Source organism: Podarcis raffonei, chromosome 3 (genome assembly GCF_027172205.1).
Source record: "Podarcis raffonei isolate rPodRaf1 chromosome 3, rPodRaf1.pri, whole genome shotgun sequence".
Taxonomy (NCBI): domain Eukaryota; kingdom Metazoa; phylum Chordata; class Lepidosauria; order Squamata; family Lacertidae; genus Podarcis; species Podarcis raffonei.
The window spans coordinates 98,169,527-98,186,968 of record NC_070604.1 but is presented as its reverse complement, the minus strand read 5'-3'; positions in this window follow the sequence as shown (position 1 = coordinate 98,186,968).

Genomic DNA, 17,442 nt, shown 5'->3' with positions numbered 1-17,442 from the left:
CTTGCCATACGTCAGGAAAACTCCTGGCATGTCCTGGTTTTCGGGTGTAAAAATGGTGTCAGGGGGAATTTTTCAAATTTGGAAAAGCCGGATGTATGGCAACACAATGGAAAAAACAAAGTAAACAGCTCCAAAAGCTTAAAATCACTATTTGGGGGCGGGGCGGGGATATAATTTGGGTTTGTTCCCAAAAGAAGCTCAACAATTTTGGTGGGTTTCCAAAAAAAAAAAACCTCAATAATTTTGCAGGTGTCAGGAATTTCGAAATATGGCAACGCTATGTATCACAGGGCTTTGAGAAGGCACCCTTCTCGGCTGCATGCCTGGTGCAACCGCACTGCCCTAATTCCACCTCTGCAGTTGTCACAGCGTCTGACCAGATGCCTGTTGGAAACCTGCAAGCTGAGCATGAGCGCAACAGCACTCTGCCCACTTGCAGTTCCCAGTAACTGGTATTCAAAGGCATGGTGCCTCTGACAGAGGAGGGATGTTGGCTAGTGGCTAGTAGCAAGTGGACGTTGATAGCCTTAACCCCCATGATTTTGTCCAGTCCTCTTTTAAAGCCATCACTGCCTTCAGTGAGAGCAAGTTCCATAGTTAAACTATGCACTGCTTGCAGAAGAATTTCCTTTTTCTCTGCCCTCAATCTTTCGACATTCATTTCATGTACATGAAGCAAAGCAAGCTAGCTTATACATGTGTGTGTGTCTATGATAGGGTGAACGCATTGCCGCATGTGCACAAAATGTGCTGCGAAATGGGGCAAAAACAAGTTGGCCAAATCACCATACAGGGGTACCCCAGGTTACATACACTTCAGGTTACAGACTCCACTAACTCTGAAATAGTACCTCGGGTTAAGAACTTTGCTTCAGGGTGAGAACAGAAATTGTGCTTTGGCGGCATGGCGGCAGCAGGAGGCCCCATTAGCTAAAGTGGTGCTTCAGGTTAAGAACAGTTTCAGGTTAAGAACGGACCTCCGGAATGAATTAAGTACTTAACCCGAGGTACCACTGTATTAGAAGTGTTCATCACTCTGGCCTGTGCAGATGCAAAAAGAAAAAAAAGAAAAGGAATAAAAACATTGCTACTATTCATTCAATAAAATGTTGATGAGCATAAATGGCAACAACACAAACCATGCATTCTTGATTCACAAGGAAGAGAATTTCACTGGCTTTCTGTTTTAATTCTTCACTTCAAAAATATGCCCATCTACTGAAAGGGATGGCAGTGCAGTCGTGGACCTGTCTGCTCAGAAGTACGTCTTAGTCAATTCCTTGCAGGCAAGTAGGTATAGGAATGCAGCCCTACAGGGAATCCTTCTGACCAACGCAGGATTGAGAGTTGCATTATTATGGATGTTTCCGCATGGATTTGTTGAAAGGGGATTTAACGAACATTCAGATGCACTGCCATATTTTGGTTGCTGTTGCATCGGGTCCGGCAGGGTTGCTGAAGAACTGCTCAGCGTAAACACCTCCTGAGGAACCGTTCCAGAGGGCAATGCCAACCTGGGGCAGCTGCTGATTATGAACGATGCCGTCGAGTGCCTGGTGCCCCTTCCTGCCACTCCCCCTTCTTCAACCCCAGTGAAAGAACTCTGAAAAGACGAGGCGCTGGGGTTCAGCCAACAAGAACTAGAGATCTTGCAGCTGGTAGCAGCACCTGGGCCTTGTTGCACTCCAGCCAAAACAACTCCCGCTCTCCTGCTTTCAGGAGTGCCACCCTTGCTCGGCTCATGGGTGAGAGGGAGACAGAGACGGTGCATAATTTCATCATTGGGGCCGCAGGCCAAGAGCGGCAGAAGATCCAAAACCGAGCATTTTGCAGTCTCCAAGAGAAGACTGATCTTAACGGTGCCACTGTTTGCAGGCCGTGGTGCTGTTGGGTCATTTTGGAGTCTGGATGGACTTTGCAGTCTCACGGGTGTCCTCCTTCCTCAGATGGGAATGTGCATTTCTTCCCTTGCTTCAAGACTGATTGATTGACAGATTGGTTGGATTCCATTAAAGAATCGCTTCCTGTACATTAAAGGTAAAAGTAAAGGTAAATGACCTCTGGATGGTTAAGTCTAGTCAAAGGTGACTATGGGGTTGCGGCGCTCATCTCGCTTTCAGGCTGAGGGAGCCAGCGTTTGTCCACAGACAACTTTCCTGGTCATGTGGCCGGCATGACTAAACTGCTTCTGGTGCAATGGAACACCATGATGGAAACCAGAGCACACAGAAACACCGTTTACCTTTCTGCCACAGCGGTACCTATTTATCTGCTTGCACTGGCGTGCTTTTGAACTGCTAGGCTGGCAGGAGCTGGGACCGAGCAACGGGAGCTCACCCTGTTGCGTGGATTTGAACCGCCGACCTTCTGATCGGTAAGCCCAAGAGGCTCAGTGGTTTAGACCACAGTGCCACCCGCGTCCCCTGTACATTAAAGCCACTGCATGGTAAAGACATCGACAATGAAAACAATTCCATATATAAAAGCAATGTAATTCCATATATAAAATATAAAACAATTCCATATATAAAAGCAAAGTAAAAAACAAATTTCAGATCTGATACAGAAACAGATTAGAAAATTTCCTGCTTATTTAGTTGAAGCAGGCTCTGGGATTCTGCTCCAGAGGCTTGCCCTGACGGCAACATTGTGTGCAGACAACTGTCCACACAGGACCAGGTAAAGGAACACTTAAGCTACAGCAAATTTAAAAGGCCTATATCCTGAACTGGACCTAGTCGGCTACTGTTGCCGATGTGGACACCTGGCGTAATGCCATTTTGATATAATTTCTGCACAAATGTATAAACACAATGTGACAAACAATTATGGGGCCAGTAAGAATATTTTCTGTCGTAACGAAATGATAATGTCTTGTTTCCTTTATTTGTTGTTTTAACCAATTATATAAAACTTGAAATTTAGGAGGAGGGTTGTATTTAGAGGCCCCGAGACGTACCGTATGTTCCGGTGTACAAGACAACATTTTGTCCCTGGAAAATCACCCCAAAAGTTGGGGGTTGTCTTATATGCTGGGTATACAGGTTGGGAAAGAAGAAAAGAGCCGGTGAGCAGAGGCGCCCCTTCTGCCATCGCTCCTCCTCCCTCTCCACTGAAGGGGACGCAGAAAGTCCTTCCGAGCACGGCGCTCACCCACCCAACACCTCACCTCAGGCTGCTGCTGCTGCAATGGCAGAGGCAGCGGAGGGGTGCGCGCTCTGCCCCTGGCAGCGCTCAAACTCTATAACTCTAAAATTCTAAAATTGAACAGCAAAAGTTGGGGGTGGTCTTATACGCCCAGTTGCCTAATACACCGGAATCTACAGTAGTTTACTTAGCTCATGTGTAAATCTCCCCCCCTGTCCGTCTTGAGATGCACACAGTTAACTGAGCTATGCCCACAAGAAGTCTTTGCTGCTGCCCAGCTAAATCTATGCCACAATAAATCACTGAGTTCTTTTTAAATAAAAAATGTTTTGTAGAGTTCTCAGCCAATCGGAAGAGTTTGTAAAATCGCTGGTTTTATTACATTTGTGAAATGATCCAGATATGAAATATTTCATGCTGAGATGCAGCAGGTCAAAAGAAGGAGTTTTTATCATTTCCACAAGTTATTTGGGTCCCATCTCATCCATTTTATTAACCAGTAGTGAAGCAAAAATACAGCTTCTGATGAATGAAACATCTGGGTTGGCTTAATGTAATAAATCAATGACAGAAGGACATTGTATATTTGAGTTAGAATGTGCCACACAATTTTAAACATGTCGTTTCCTTGTTTAGAGATTTGTTTTTTAATTTGAAAGTGTTTTAATCCTCCGTGTCAGCTGTTCCTGGTGGGTGATGACATATCTAATGTTTGTGAAACATACTGGTGATATATAGTGTGTTGGAATCAAATGTCATAAGCATAAATATTTAAGCAATAAGACATGACAGGTAGAGCATTTCTTGGCCATTACAGCACACTTCGGATGCTGTTACGATGAGGCATCCATCCAAGGGCCAAGTTACTTTAACCAGCCTAGCAGCATAATTGCCTGGTGAATGCACCTCATGAACTGGCTTATTATGAACATACTTTCTTCCCGTTGATGAGTCCTCCACTCCCAAGCTACAGGGTGACCATTTCTTTCCACTTTTGCTATGTTCCTCCCCAATTTCCAGCTGCTTTGCTCATTTGAATTATCCATATAGCTGGGTTATCTCCTTAGAAAAAGCATTCCTTAGCTTCAGAGGCCAGAGATTCTCAAGCTATGTTGTTGTGAGCTCTTATTAAATCGAGATTCGAAATTTCAAGCCCACTCTAAGTGAAATATGAAACCAATCTACACTTTCCCAAAAGGCATATCTCACAGCTCCTCCAACACACACCGTTATCCTCACAAAAACCTTGTGAGGTAGGTTACTCTGAGAGATAGCGTCTGGCCTAAAGTTACCCACAGAGCGTCATATCTGAGTGAGGATTTAAACCCAGGTCTCCTAGGAGCAATAATCTTTGGAGTTGTTATTCTTATTCTTATTTGTGCTATTTTTCTAGAAAAGGAGGTGTTGGAACTCACCACAAACACCTCCCTCTTTCTCTTAGAATGGCAATGGCGCCCACATGAGAGGTGCTGGAACTGAGTTCTGGCAAGTTCATCCTGAAAAGAAGCCATGATGATGATGATGATTTGGTATTTACATGTGTACGACATGTCTCCAACCAAGTTCTGTTGGCAGGCTAAACAAATTTTAAAATAGAAAATACAATTCATAATAAAATGCAAAAACCAGGCAAAATAAATCAGAATAGCAAAAAGCTAGAGACTTGTGCATGTGTTTTGTGAGGAGCGGAAGCATCAGGTGTATGCAGACTCCCTCACAGGATCACAGGGAGCGAAGGGGCCTTGTCAGCACCCAGTTCAACTGCCTACTTACTGCAGGAAATCTTCAACTTGTGTTCCTAATGTTCAGACAAAATCTACTCTCCTGTAACTTAAGCCCATTTCATCAAATCCTGCTCTCTGGGACAGCAGAAAACATATATTCTCTCTTCCGTCTGCCAGTCCTTCCAATATTTTAAGCCTTTCAGCTTTCTTGTCTTCCGGCAAAAAAAACCCCTCCATCCTTTCAACCTATCATGATAGGACTTGTTTTCCCCTCCTCTGAACCTGTTCCAGTTTTTCTACATCCGCCTCAAAGTGTGTCACCCAGAATTGGACCCTCTCATCCTGAGTCTTATGGAGTTAAACACATGTTTGCGGCCAACTACCTACAGTATGTGGAGCTTCCTCCTCTACCAAGCTGAATATCCTTTTGAGTTCATTTCAGCCCCTCTCCCTTTCCCCTCTTTATAGGCCCTGGCATCGCTTCAGCACATTCTGAATTAAGTGGATGCAGAGAAACATGGTGACGAGAAGCTGGTAAATTCCTCCAGCTGGACCCAGCACGTGAACAGGATTCAAGATACAAAGCATTAAAAGCAGCCACTTATCTTCCTGTAGAATTGCCCTCTGCTACTTATCGCCCTTTTCAATTGCTCTGCTTTTATCAGGAAACTGCCTGAATCCAGGACTCGTCGTGTAGCATCTCAGCAATCTGGGTCGTGCTTCTCCAATGTATACTGAGAGACGTTTAACGCTGTGGTCCATCTATCGGTCAACCCTTTTTCAATGAACAATGGGCAACGAAAACCTCATCCAGGTTCTTCCCACCGGGCCTTGTCTCCAGGAGATCATGTGTGGGTATGGAAAGGGCCTCAAAGGTCATGCAAGAAATCTGCTGGTCCAGGGTTCCTCTTGCTGCTGCTGCTGCTGCTGCTGTTATTATTATTATTTAAATACCACCCTATACCTGGGGGGTCTCAAGGCGGTTCACAGAATAAAATCAAGATATAAAACCACAAAATACATAATCAAAATAAAAACAACAACCCAATAGCCCCCCACCACCACAAAAAAAAAAACACACATTTTAAAAGGGTGTAGGGTGTCAATCAGATCAACCAAAGTCCTGGTTAAAAAGGAGCATTTTTGCCTGGTGCCTAAAGGTGTGTAATGAAGGCACCAGGCAGACTTCCTTGGGGAGAGCATTCCACAGACGGGGAGCCACTGTAGAGAAGGCCCGTTCTCATGTTGCCACTCTCTGGACCTCTTGAGGAAGAAGCACACAAAGAAGGGCCTCAGAAGATGATCTCAGGATCTGTGTAGGTTCATATGGAAAGAGGCAGTCCTTAAGGTATTGCGGTCTTGAGGCAGCCCTCCGGCTCTTCTTTAAAATATCTATTTTATTTATAAACCACACTTTCACACAAAATATTTCAAGGCACTATACAGCCTAAAAAGGAACAAATTCAGTAAATGTGAGTAAAAGCCAGCTGGCAAAGAAACTCACATACAAAAGGCCTGTCTGAATAGTACAGAAGACATCCAAAGATGAGCAAGGATGGCTCCTGTCGAACCTCTATTGTCAAGGAGTTCCACAACACATTTACCTCCAGCCTCCCGATTCTGCCTTCTCTGTGATACAGCTCACAACATTAGGAAGTTCCTCCTCATGTTTAGCCGGTCCGCTCTCCTTGCAATTCCCAATTGATTCTAGTCCTGCCTTCCGGAGCGACAGAGAAGACATCCGCTCCGTCTTCTTGAATTTCACATCCAGAAGCAATTGTAAAGGAGGTGCCGATGCAGACCATTGATGAAAGCAGGGGACCCAGAACCGGAATCTATAATCTGCTTTAGGTTCCCTCCATCCCCATGGCAGCTAAATATCCATTTCACTATCTCGCTGCTCCTTACATAGCAGCCCATCGAGAGACAGATAAGTGCCAAGAAGGAAGAGATGGCCGCAAAGTTTTTTTTGGCGATCGTTGCTTAACACTGTAAGAATTAAATATTAATGGAAGTATGCTCCTTTCATTTTGCAAGCAATTTAATTCAATTAAAAATAAATGGCTATTCGTGGCTCACTGGATATACTGATATTCCTCCCCGCGCTTAACTTTGCTTCAGTTGCATTTAACTACAAAGTGTCATCGCATAAATATAGCCGCCGGCTAACACCCATAACTCTTTCGCGTCCCCAGTGGCACACTCTCTCTCACCCTCGTCAAATCGACAAGAACTCGCTGGGGGAATATCAGCCGTGCGGCTTTGACCTGCGGCGGCTGCCATTCGCGCCCAGTGTGTTAGCTCTGATGCCTTGCACTGGGGTCTAGTTTCCCGGGAAGGAAGCCGATTATTGAAAGTGTCCAGCATGCTTCTCAATCTCCTAGCACACAGGGATCTTGTGGAGTAATGCAGTCTTGGAGCTTTCAGAGCAGATCATGTAGAACTATGATTTTACTGCACAGATAAGAGCTGTTTTAGATGCCCTTTGAGACTGCATCTTTCTGCTATCCAGGCTTTAACACTGAACACGGCTTTTGAGCCTATGATTTTGTCGCAAAACCAGGCACTCTTTGAATAATGGAACTGTAATAATAATAATAATTACAACAATAATAATAATTTATTATTTATACCTCGCCCATCTGGCTGGGTTTCCCCAACCCAGTAGGGGGTAAAAAACAGTAGTCCATCAAACATTAAAAACTTCCCTAAACAGGGCTGCCTTCAGATGTCTTCCAAAAGTCTGGTAGTTGTTTTTCTCTTTGACATCTGGTGGGAGGGAGTTCCACAGGGCGGGTGCCACTACTGAGAAGGCCCTCTGCCTGGTTCCCTGTAACATGGCTTCTCGCAGTGAGGGAACCACCAGAAGGCCCTCGGCGCTGGACCTCAGTGTCCGGGCAGAACAATGGGGGTAGAGACGCTCCTTCGGGTATACTGGACCGTGGCCGTTTAGGGCTTTAAAGGGCAGCACCAACACTTTGAATTGTGTTCCAATTGTAGAGTTGGAAGGCACCCAAGGGTCCAACCCCTTTAGGGCAGGAATCACAACTAAAGAATTCCTGGGTGCAGCATGTACCTGCAAACGTCTGCAGCCCCTGCACATGGCCACCCATGCTGGGTGCTGGTGCAGCATCCATGTCACACTGTCACCATGCTGACCCCATCATCTGCCACTGCTGTCACCTCCATAAGTTTGGTAGCCTCTCCAGACTGTCAGAGCCTGGAGCTGCACCCCACAGTCCAGCCATAACTGATCTGCTGGGCAGAAGGTTCCAGCTTTCACTCTGAACATCCCTAGCTCAAAGAGGACAAAAACAGGAAAATAGTGATGGGACGGTGCTAAAACTCTAGGCAATTATGGGGTGGGCCCCACAACCCTATGGTGCATGCAAGAACACTCCAAAGGTCTTGGGAAACTTTGGGCCCTGAAAGAGAGAGAACTTCAATATCAGAGAGGGAGACTACATATTGGATGCCCCTTCCTTGCCACTGCAGAAACTTTTGCGGCCCTGTCGATGTCAGAAATCTAATATATGTAGGGCCAAGAACAGGATGTGCCAGAAGTGGTTTGGAGAAAGAGGGCGCCAGGGAAAGGCCTGGCTCCCCAAAAACCCACTACCTTCTCAGCCCCCTAAAACTCCCAATAAAAGATAATCACCAAGTGCTAAAATGATTTCCCTCCAATTTTTACCAGGGGAAGAGACATTATTTTTGGTTGTCTTTTTTAAAGAGCCGGGACAGAGGGGCGCAAGAATTTAGTACCTCTTATTATTAAAGGCTGGAGGAGGATTAAAACTTTTCTTCAACATTATTTTCAGTTTCAACCTGGTGATATGCCAGCAATAAACAGAGGCATGTTTTTTTTTAATTATTAACTTGCACATAACATGAGTAAGAGTAAGTAAGAGTAAGAGAGAGAGAGAGAGAGAGAATGATTTTCAAGTACATATAAATGTATTTATATGTGATTGAAAAGGTAATCATGTCCTTGTTGAGGATGTAAATATTTCCTCACTGCCATGATGTTGAGCAATCAGTGGCACTTAGAGATCGTGGTGGAAGCCTGGTGCAAGGCGAGATCTGGGAGGAAGGACTGCAGCCTGTAGTGGCTGTTAGAGCTAGTGGCCACTAAAGGTGTAGAGAGGCTTCTGTGTGCAACAGATCTCATTAAGAAGAAAAGTGGGCAGTGATAGAATAAGTTCTTCCTGTGGAAACTTCCTCTTCTTTAAAAAGAGAGCCCTGCTGTAGATTCCATAGGAAAGCTCTCTTACAATGAGGCAAACTACTAGTCCCTCTAGCTCAGCATTGCATACCCTCCAACGCCTCAATGGTAAATTCCAGGACACAATCTTCTGGGATGCCTTCTTTCCATTTCTACTTGTGAGAGAACGGCAGCCATTTTGGACACCGTGATCTTGCACAATTTCACACTACAATTCCCTCTCAAAGGTGCTTTTACAGGCATGGTACCCCCCCAAAAAAAACAGATCATGAGACTGTGGCCCTGAAAAAATGGTTTCTGGGGGGTTGGGGGATGAAATCACATGAGATCACGGCATCCAAAATGGCTGCCGTTCTCACAAGAAAAAATGGGTTGTCCCAATTATTCCAGGATGCTTGTGGAGTATGCCATTGTCTACACAGACTGGCAGCTCTCCAGAGTTTTAGGAAAGGGGTCTGTCCCTGCCGTACCTGGAGATGCCCTGGAACCTTCTTCAAGCCAAGCAGATGTCCCACCAATGAGCTGCAGCCAATCTCCATGAAATAGGGCAATCCTGATCGCATACGTCTGGGACTCATGCGATGTTCATGAAGTCTGGCCATATATTTTCTTGCCAGATAGGAGTGGATTTTAGATTGGAAGTTTCCTCTGTTATGTTTGGGTTAGCAATTACCAAGGATGAAAGCCAAGATTTATTAAAGGCAGCATATAGTGAAGAGTTTTGTGGGCTGTGTTGAGCTCTTTATGCCGCAGTGTCAACAAGGGCTGTGTAAGGCAGCTAAATGATTAAAAGATGAGCAATCTGATCACTGCTAGGTGAGAGATGCCTTTTTACCTAAAGGCTCACGTGTTTGGAGACTTCCCAGCTTGTTTTAATCTCTCCAAGCAAATGAGAGCCCTCAAGGCTCATTAGGGCTATTTACACAGTTCTTAACTGGAAAAAATTAGATCTACACAAAAAAATGAATAAATAAGTAAACTAATGTGAAATATGAATTAGCTAATCATGTTTGAAATGGAGTTCCAAGTCGGAGAGATGACAGGCTGCGAAAACTCCAAGCAGCTGAGACCGTTTCTTTGACTTGACTTCCCCCTTGCTTATTATCCCGGAGGCAAAAGTGGGGAGGAATGGAAACAAAGAAAGGGGTGGTTATACTCAGGGCTTGGCAAAGGGTTGGGGCAAGAGATGGGCATGGAAAGAAGCCCCAAGGCCTGAGCCCAAGTCGGTACCCCAGAAATAGGACCGTTCCCCAGTTTAAAAATGGCATGGAAATGGAGGACATGCAAGCTGCCTTCTCTCCATTCGTTGACTAATCACCAGGTTGAGATGGTTCTGCAAGAGCACAGAAATGGTGCAGAATGTAGAATCACATGTGGAATTCACCTTTCTGATATGATAAAGAAAGGATGGATGAATCCGGATAAATTTCAGATGTACTTATTCATGGGTCAGTTTCCTCTTTCCACATGGAACAGAGAATTCCTTCTTGTTACTCCATTCAAAAAAATTTATTTAAATGCACATTTTATCACAATACACCTATTTAGATGCATATTTCGTCTCCAGATGTTACTCAATCGCCATTCCCCTCAGCTCTGGCAAGCCAATGGCCAGGGACAATGTAAATTGTATTTCAGCTGTTGTGGCTGGGGAAACCAAGTCAGATGGCCAGCATATAGTTATTGTTATTGATGTTATTTATTCAGCGACATCTGGAGGGACAATGTTTTCTCTCAACTGGCCCAGGAGTAGTTATTTGTTTTATTTAACACTATTTATATCCTGCTTAATCATCAAAAAACTTTTGTTTACATAAAACTGTATAGATAGAATCTTCATTTTTTAAAAAAAAATGCCAATAAAAGCAAATGTTAAAAACATACAGTGTAACACCTCTACACACACAAATACCAAAATGGCACAAAACATAAATAAAACCAGCAATTTTGAAACCAGTATGCACAATAAAATCACATGCTAAAAATGATATGTTTGGGAAGGTTTGCCTAAACAACAACAACAAAAGGTTTTTATGAGGTCCTGGCATTCACAGGTAGGGAGTTCCAGAGATTAGTCATTGCCACTCTGAAGGATCGATTGCTTGCAAGTGCAGAACAAGCACCATGTGGTACCTGTGGAAGAGTCAGTTCCACAGATCCAGGTGGTCGAATAGGCAGGTATGGGGTAAGTAGTTTTCCCTTACAACAAACTTATATGACTGAAATATGTTGATTGCAAATGTTGTGTGCCACTAATACAGCAATCAAAGAATCATGGAGTTGGAAGGTACCATGAGGATCAATATACCTGAAGGAGTGTCTCCACCCCCATCGTTCAGCCCAGAAACTGAGGTCCAGCTCAGAGGGCCTTCTGGTGGTTCCCTGACTGTGAGGTTGCAGGAAACCAGGCAGAGGACCTTCTCGGTGGTAGTGCCCGCCCATCCAGTGTCAAGGAAATAAACAACTACTTGACTTTTAGAAGACATCTGAAGGCAGCCCTGTTTAGGGACGTTTTTAATGTTTGGTGTTTTATCGCATTTTCAATATTTTGTTGGGAGCCGCCCAGAGTGGGTGGGAAATAAATAAATAAAAATATTATTACTATTACTATTATTATTAACTAGTCCAACTCCCTGGAATGCTGAAAAAATGGCCCAACATGGGGCTCAAACCCGTGACCCTGTGATTAAGAGTCTCATGCTCTATCAACTGAGCTAGATGAGGCTTATTAGTTCCTCCTCCTCCTCCTCCTTCTTCTCTCTCTCTCTCCCTCTCTCTCTCTCCCCCCCCCCACCTTGTGGTGTGTCCTTCTTTACGGTCACCACTCCCCTCCCCCTAAGAGCTGGTTGTGGAACCATGTGCTGTTCAAAGTCCTTTTGTCAGAAGCCATCTACTCTTAGGGCGGCCTAGTGAAAGAGTGGCGGCTTGAGGCGTTTTCCCTGCATGTTATGGCTGCAAGCTCAACCCTCTGCCTCCAAATGGTACCAGGGGGATCCAGGACCCTCACCAGAAGAAGGTATATCCTGAGGCCTCCTTGTATTTTAAAGAGCTTTCATTAAAAAATATTTGCAAATTTTCAGTGTCGTTAGTATAATAAGATACAAATATCGCAACATAATGCAAGCATTAACTATGAAACATGCCCCGGGGCGTTACCACCTGGGGCTGTGATCTGTGCATCTCTCCGACGCGGAAAGCAAAGCTGGCCCACGTCCGCATTTCGATGAGAAGCCTCAAAGCAAAACGGAAGGGCTGCGGGGAGCGATGCTGGCCGTTTAGTTGGTGACACTTTTTTTTTGAGATGTTTATTTCTGACCCATTTGACGTTAATGCGATGCCAGAGATGCCTTTTGGCACAGCTCCGCTTCTGCTAATGATCCCAGAAGCCTCCATGCTGGAAAATTAAGGATACCCATCATGTCTGCGCTTCCTTGCAAAGTATCTCCAGCTTACTTCAATTCCCCTTTGTTGTTTTTTTAAACAGCGCTTCCAGGCTGAGCCTTTCAGATTTTAGCAACAGCTGAAGGGAGGGGGCAGAGAAGATTTGGGGAGGTGACACATGATTCCCCAGCAAGATTTCCAGACCCTTTGCAGCTGGAGTTTGTACGCCGCAAACTAAAGAAGTCGCAAATAAGATTAAAGGGAGGGGAAGCACATTTATTGTGGATACTACTTATACCTCACAAGAACTGTCAAAATATTATCAACACAGATGAACATTCGCTTGAAACTAGTGTTGTGCCAAACCCTGAATGGTTGTGGGTTGTTTGTTTTTTGCAAATGCATTTGTAAATATATTTGCTTCGTACGTCAGGGATTGCTTCTTTCACAGGGTCACCTCAGTTCAAGGATATTGTAGAGTTGGAAAAGGTTCAGAAAAGGGGCAACTCAAAAGATGAAGGGAATGGGGCATCTCCCCTGTGAAGAAATGTTGCAGCATTTAAGAATTTTTGGTTTAGAGAAAAGGTGAGTAACTTCACTTCTCCTTCCGCTCTGACCATAAGGTCAAAATGAGGCACCATGATATTAATCACGCAGGACGACATGTTTGTTTCCCTTGGTTATGACTCAGTCACTGATGAATGCCCATAGAAATGTTTTTAGAATTTGCACTTCTTGAATTTTATCTTATTTTCCTCTTTGTTTAAGCTGCTTTGATGGCCTGAAGCTGTGAAGCAGTTTATAAAATTGCAAGAGAAATAAATAACATTCAGACCGTTTAAATGTTCAGTGCAATGTCACTTTAAGCAAAGGGGTTATGGTGTCTTTCACAAACATAGCCAGTACAGAGGCTTTTTTTGTAAAAAGTAGGGTTGTAATCGCATCCCCTTCAAAATGTTTAGTCTGTGCTTCCTGGTTCTCCCAGTCCCATCTCTAGTGTCCACATGCTCAGCACAATGCACAAAAAGGACATCTCCCTTTTATGTATGTTGACACTTCATAATGTAGATCGTGTGTGTAGAGCATGATAACGTTTGAAAGGCCTGCACTCTTTTTTCCAATATACAGAGGTGAGGCAGAATACCTCAAGTCACTAAGACATCAATGCTGCTGTTGGAGAGACTCGACCAAATATTTAAAATATACAGAGTTGTGTGACACATGGTTAATTTGAGTCTTGTAACCTTGTGGAGACATTGTTGTGGATTTTAAAAAATGTTCATTGTGGTAGAAGGAAAAAAAGATATATACAAATACTTTTAAAATAGGCTGGTCAGAGTTGAGGGCCAAAACATCTGGAGGGCACCAGCTGGCAAAGCCTCTGCAATGGCCTTTCATCTGCACATAAATCACACTGAAATATGTGTTTCGGTGCACAGCTGCAAGCATGCGCTCTCAAAACACACATTTATAAAGTGTTCTGTGGTATTTAAACTGCCATAATCTGTGTTGCAAGATTCGTAGACGTGTGAAATCCAGTGAAGGGTTAAGCTGCTGTCCGCACATTAGTCCATCTTGAAATTCACAAAGACTGAATTCCTCAAGCATCCTCAAGAAAGGGTCAGCACTCGGAGATCTTTACTGAAGACGACAGCGTTACAAGACCCAGGTACAGACGAGTCAAACCTCTTAACAGTGTAAGAATCAAAGTCTCTATCAGACCCTTGAGGAAATTGCCCGTGTACCTTGACAACAGAGCCATGTGTCACATAGGTAAACATTCAATGTTTCAAGTCCTCTTCTTCCTGGATACCGCCAAGCAACATCGCAGGGGCTAGTCTTGAGCGAAAGAATAGGTACTTCAGAACAGCGTTTGCAAGAGATGACACACTAGAAACCATCTAGAGATCTCGCGCAAAGTAAGATGGAGCCTTCTGAACACGTCACCTTTCCTTGTTTTTGCTGCCAAAGGTAAGAGTCTCAGGTTCAGTTGTTAAGAAGGAGGAAGAGAACGAACGATAAGATACCAGTGTCAGCCTTGACAAAGCACCTGTTAAGAAATTGCAGATAACGGCCACTTCTGCCTGTTCTCCTTTGCTGCCCTTTATACAGGGAACTAGATTCCCCTCAGCATCTACAAGACTTCCTCATTGTCCTTGCCAGCCTCCGCACAGCATTAACTCTGCCTTTGCAAAGCTCCCTCTGAAAAAGCTTGGCGAGACTCGTGCTGTTGGCACACAAAGATCATTGTCTTCAAGTAAGCAATGTTTGCGTACTTGTGCTACGCCATCTGTGCGGTTTTTGACATATAGACAATACTTAGGCCCAGTCCCTAAAGGGATCATTGGGATGCAGCTATTATCTCCATGCTGGCGGCAGTGCCAGGAAAACACAGCAACTGCCCTCCTGACATAAAATACCACAAGATGAGAGGAAGGGAGGTGGGAGCTGGAAGGCTGCAGTTTAAGTACCTGCCAGGTTGCTAGAAAGGGTCTAAGAGGCCTGCTGCACCGCACAGTGGGGCCTCTGTGCAGATCCAACCTGGACCAGACATCAGACTAACTCCATAATCCACTCAACATACCTGAGGGACTAGCATCCTTGCAAGACTCAATTAGCATGTTGCTGGAGAACTGCTGGCCTTGCCACCCTCCAGTCACATTCTGCTGGGAGGAGCAGATAACCCAGCTATGCCTCTGCTTCAGATGTTGTTGGGTCCTTCCATTTGATTAAGTTTTGCTGAGCCATAGAATCTGGTTTCACTTACGTTGCCTGTCCATTTTGTTATGCTGCAAGCTGCCAGGGAGAGATGCTGGGAATTATAGCAAGGAGAGGGGGGGAGCGGGTGGCGCTGAGGTCTAAACCACTGAGCCTCTTGGGCTTGCTGATCAGAGGGTTGGCGGTTCGAATCCGCGCAATGGAGTGAGCTTCCATTGCTCTGTCCCAGCTTCTGCCAACCCAGCAATTGAAAGGGGGCAGGGCTTCTGTTGAGGTAGGGGATTAGCTGTGGGAGGAGCTTGTCAGAGCTTGTAGGGCAGCGGCTGAAGAAGGAACAAAAAGGGTTTTCTTGTGTGAGTTTCTTGTGGCTGATTAGCTGCTTTCTCTGTGCAAAGGTCAGAGGGGGCAGGGCTTCTGTTGAGGTAGGGGATTAGCTGTGGGAGGAGCTTGTCAGAGCTTGTAGGGCAGCGGCGCGCGCCTAGCGGCACGCGCAGTTTGATCCATCTTTTAGATTTAGGGGAGCTAGTCTCAAACGTTTGTTGGGGGAGATATAGGTTTATTTGGGGGGATTTATTTGTCCTGTCTTCACGCTTTTTATGATGGAGGACCGCTGTAGTCACCCCCAACGACACCTTCTCAAGATGGAGGGTGAGGGAACAGCTGCAGTCGCCTGTGGTTCCTGCGCAATGTTTGCCATCTTGCCAAAGGTTGCAGGCAGCTTTACCTGCAGCAATTGCATGTTGATTGCCCTCTTAAAAGACAAAGTCCAGCAACTGGAGGAACGTGTAGCTACGCTCCAAAGAATTAGAGAGCTGGAGCTCTTCTTGGAAGCAACAGAGCACACCGTCTCCACCAAGGAGGAGACAGGGGACTCCCCTGAGAAGGAGGCTAGTTCACCAACACAGGAGCCAGATATATGGAGAAACGTGACTCAAAGAAGTAGGAGGCCCAGGGTTCGCTCTGATTGTTTAGAAATACGCAATCGCTTTGAGGTCCTTTCCCCTAGCATGGAAGACGAAGAGCAGACTCCATTTGAGGATCTCTCCCTCATTACAGTCGATCAGGTATATGAAGACGAGCAGCAAAGGCAGTCTTCAGGGAATGTGCAGGCGACCTTGGAACGGACAGCTCACGGAAGAACCCCGACCAGACCTAAGAGGAGGCGTGTAGTGGTGATAGGGGATTCCCTACTGAGGGGAACAGAAGCAGTGATCTGTGGGCCTGACAAGATGTCTCGGGAAGTGTGCTGTCTCCCCGGGGCTAAGATCCAAGATGTAACTGAACGACTGCAAGGAATCATAAAACCCACTGACAAATACCCCTTCCTCTTGGTTCATGTGGGAACCAATGACACTGCAAGCAATAGCCTCCAGAAGATCAAAAGAGATTACGAGGCTCTGGGCAGGAAATTGAAGCAATTAAATGCACAAATTGTCATCTCATCTGTCCTCCCAGTTGAACGACGTGGCCCAGGGAGAGAGGGAAAAATAGTGGAAGTGAACAACTGGCTTCGCAAATGGTGTAAACAGGAACGGTTTGGATTCTTAGATCACGGAATGCAGTTTCTTGAAGATGGACTTCTGGCAAGCGATGGGCTGCACCTCACAACGGTTGGTAGGAATGTTTTTGCAAAAAATCTCAGAAACCTCATCAGGAGGGCTTTAAACTGACTAATGTGGGGGAGGGAGACAGTGCTCCTGAAGGTAGGAGTCTATCAATTGATGAAGATGATCATCCAAATGTCATAGACCGAATGGAGCAAACAGCACGCAGACCTAGTGGTGGGAGGAAAAAATCCTTAAATAGGAGACACGGGGGAATGATTAATGGACTTCAATGTCTGTACACTAATGCGCAAAGTATGGGAAATAAACAAGATGAGCTTGAGCTCTTGGTACAGCAAACTAAATATGACATAATAGGCATCACTGAAACCTGGTGGGATAAGTCCCACGATTGGAATGTAATAATGGAGGGATACAATCTATTTCAGAGAAACAGACCAGACAAGAAAGGAGGAGGAGTGGCGTTATATGTCAGGGATGTGTATACCTGTGAAGAGATCCAAGATTTAGAACCTCAAAGCCAAAGTGAGAGCATTTGGGTCAAAATTAAGGGAGAGAAGAATAACAGTGACCTCATTGTGGGAGTTTACTATAGATCCCCAAGCCAAACGGAGGACATAGATGATGCCTTCCTGGAACAGATGGCCAAGCATGCAAAAGGAAGGGAGATAGTAGTAATGGGGGA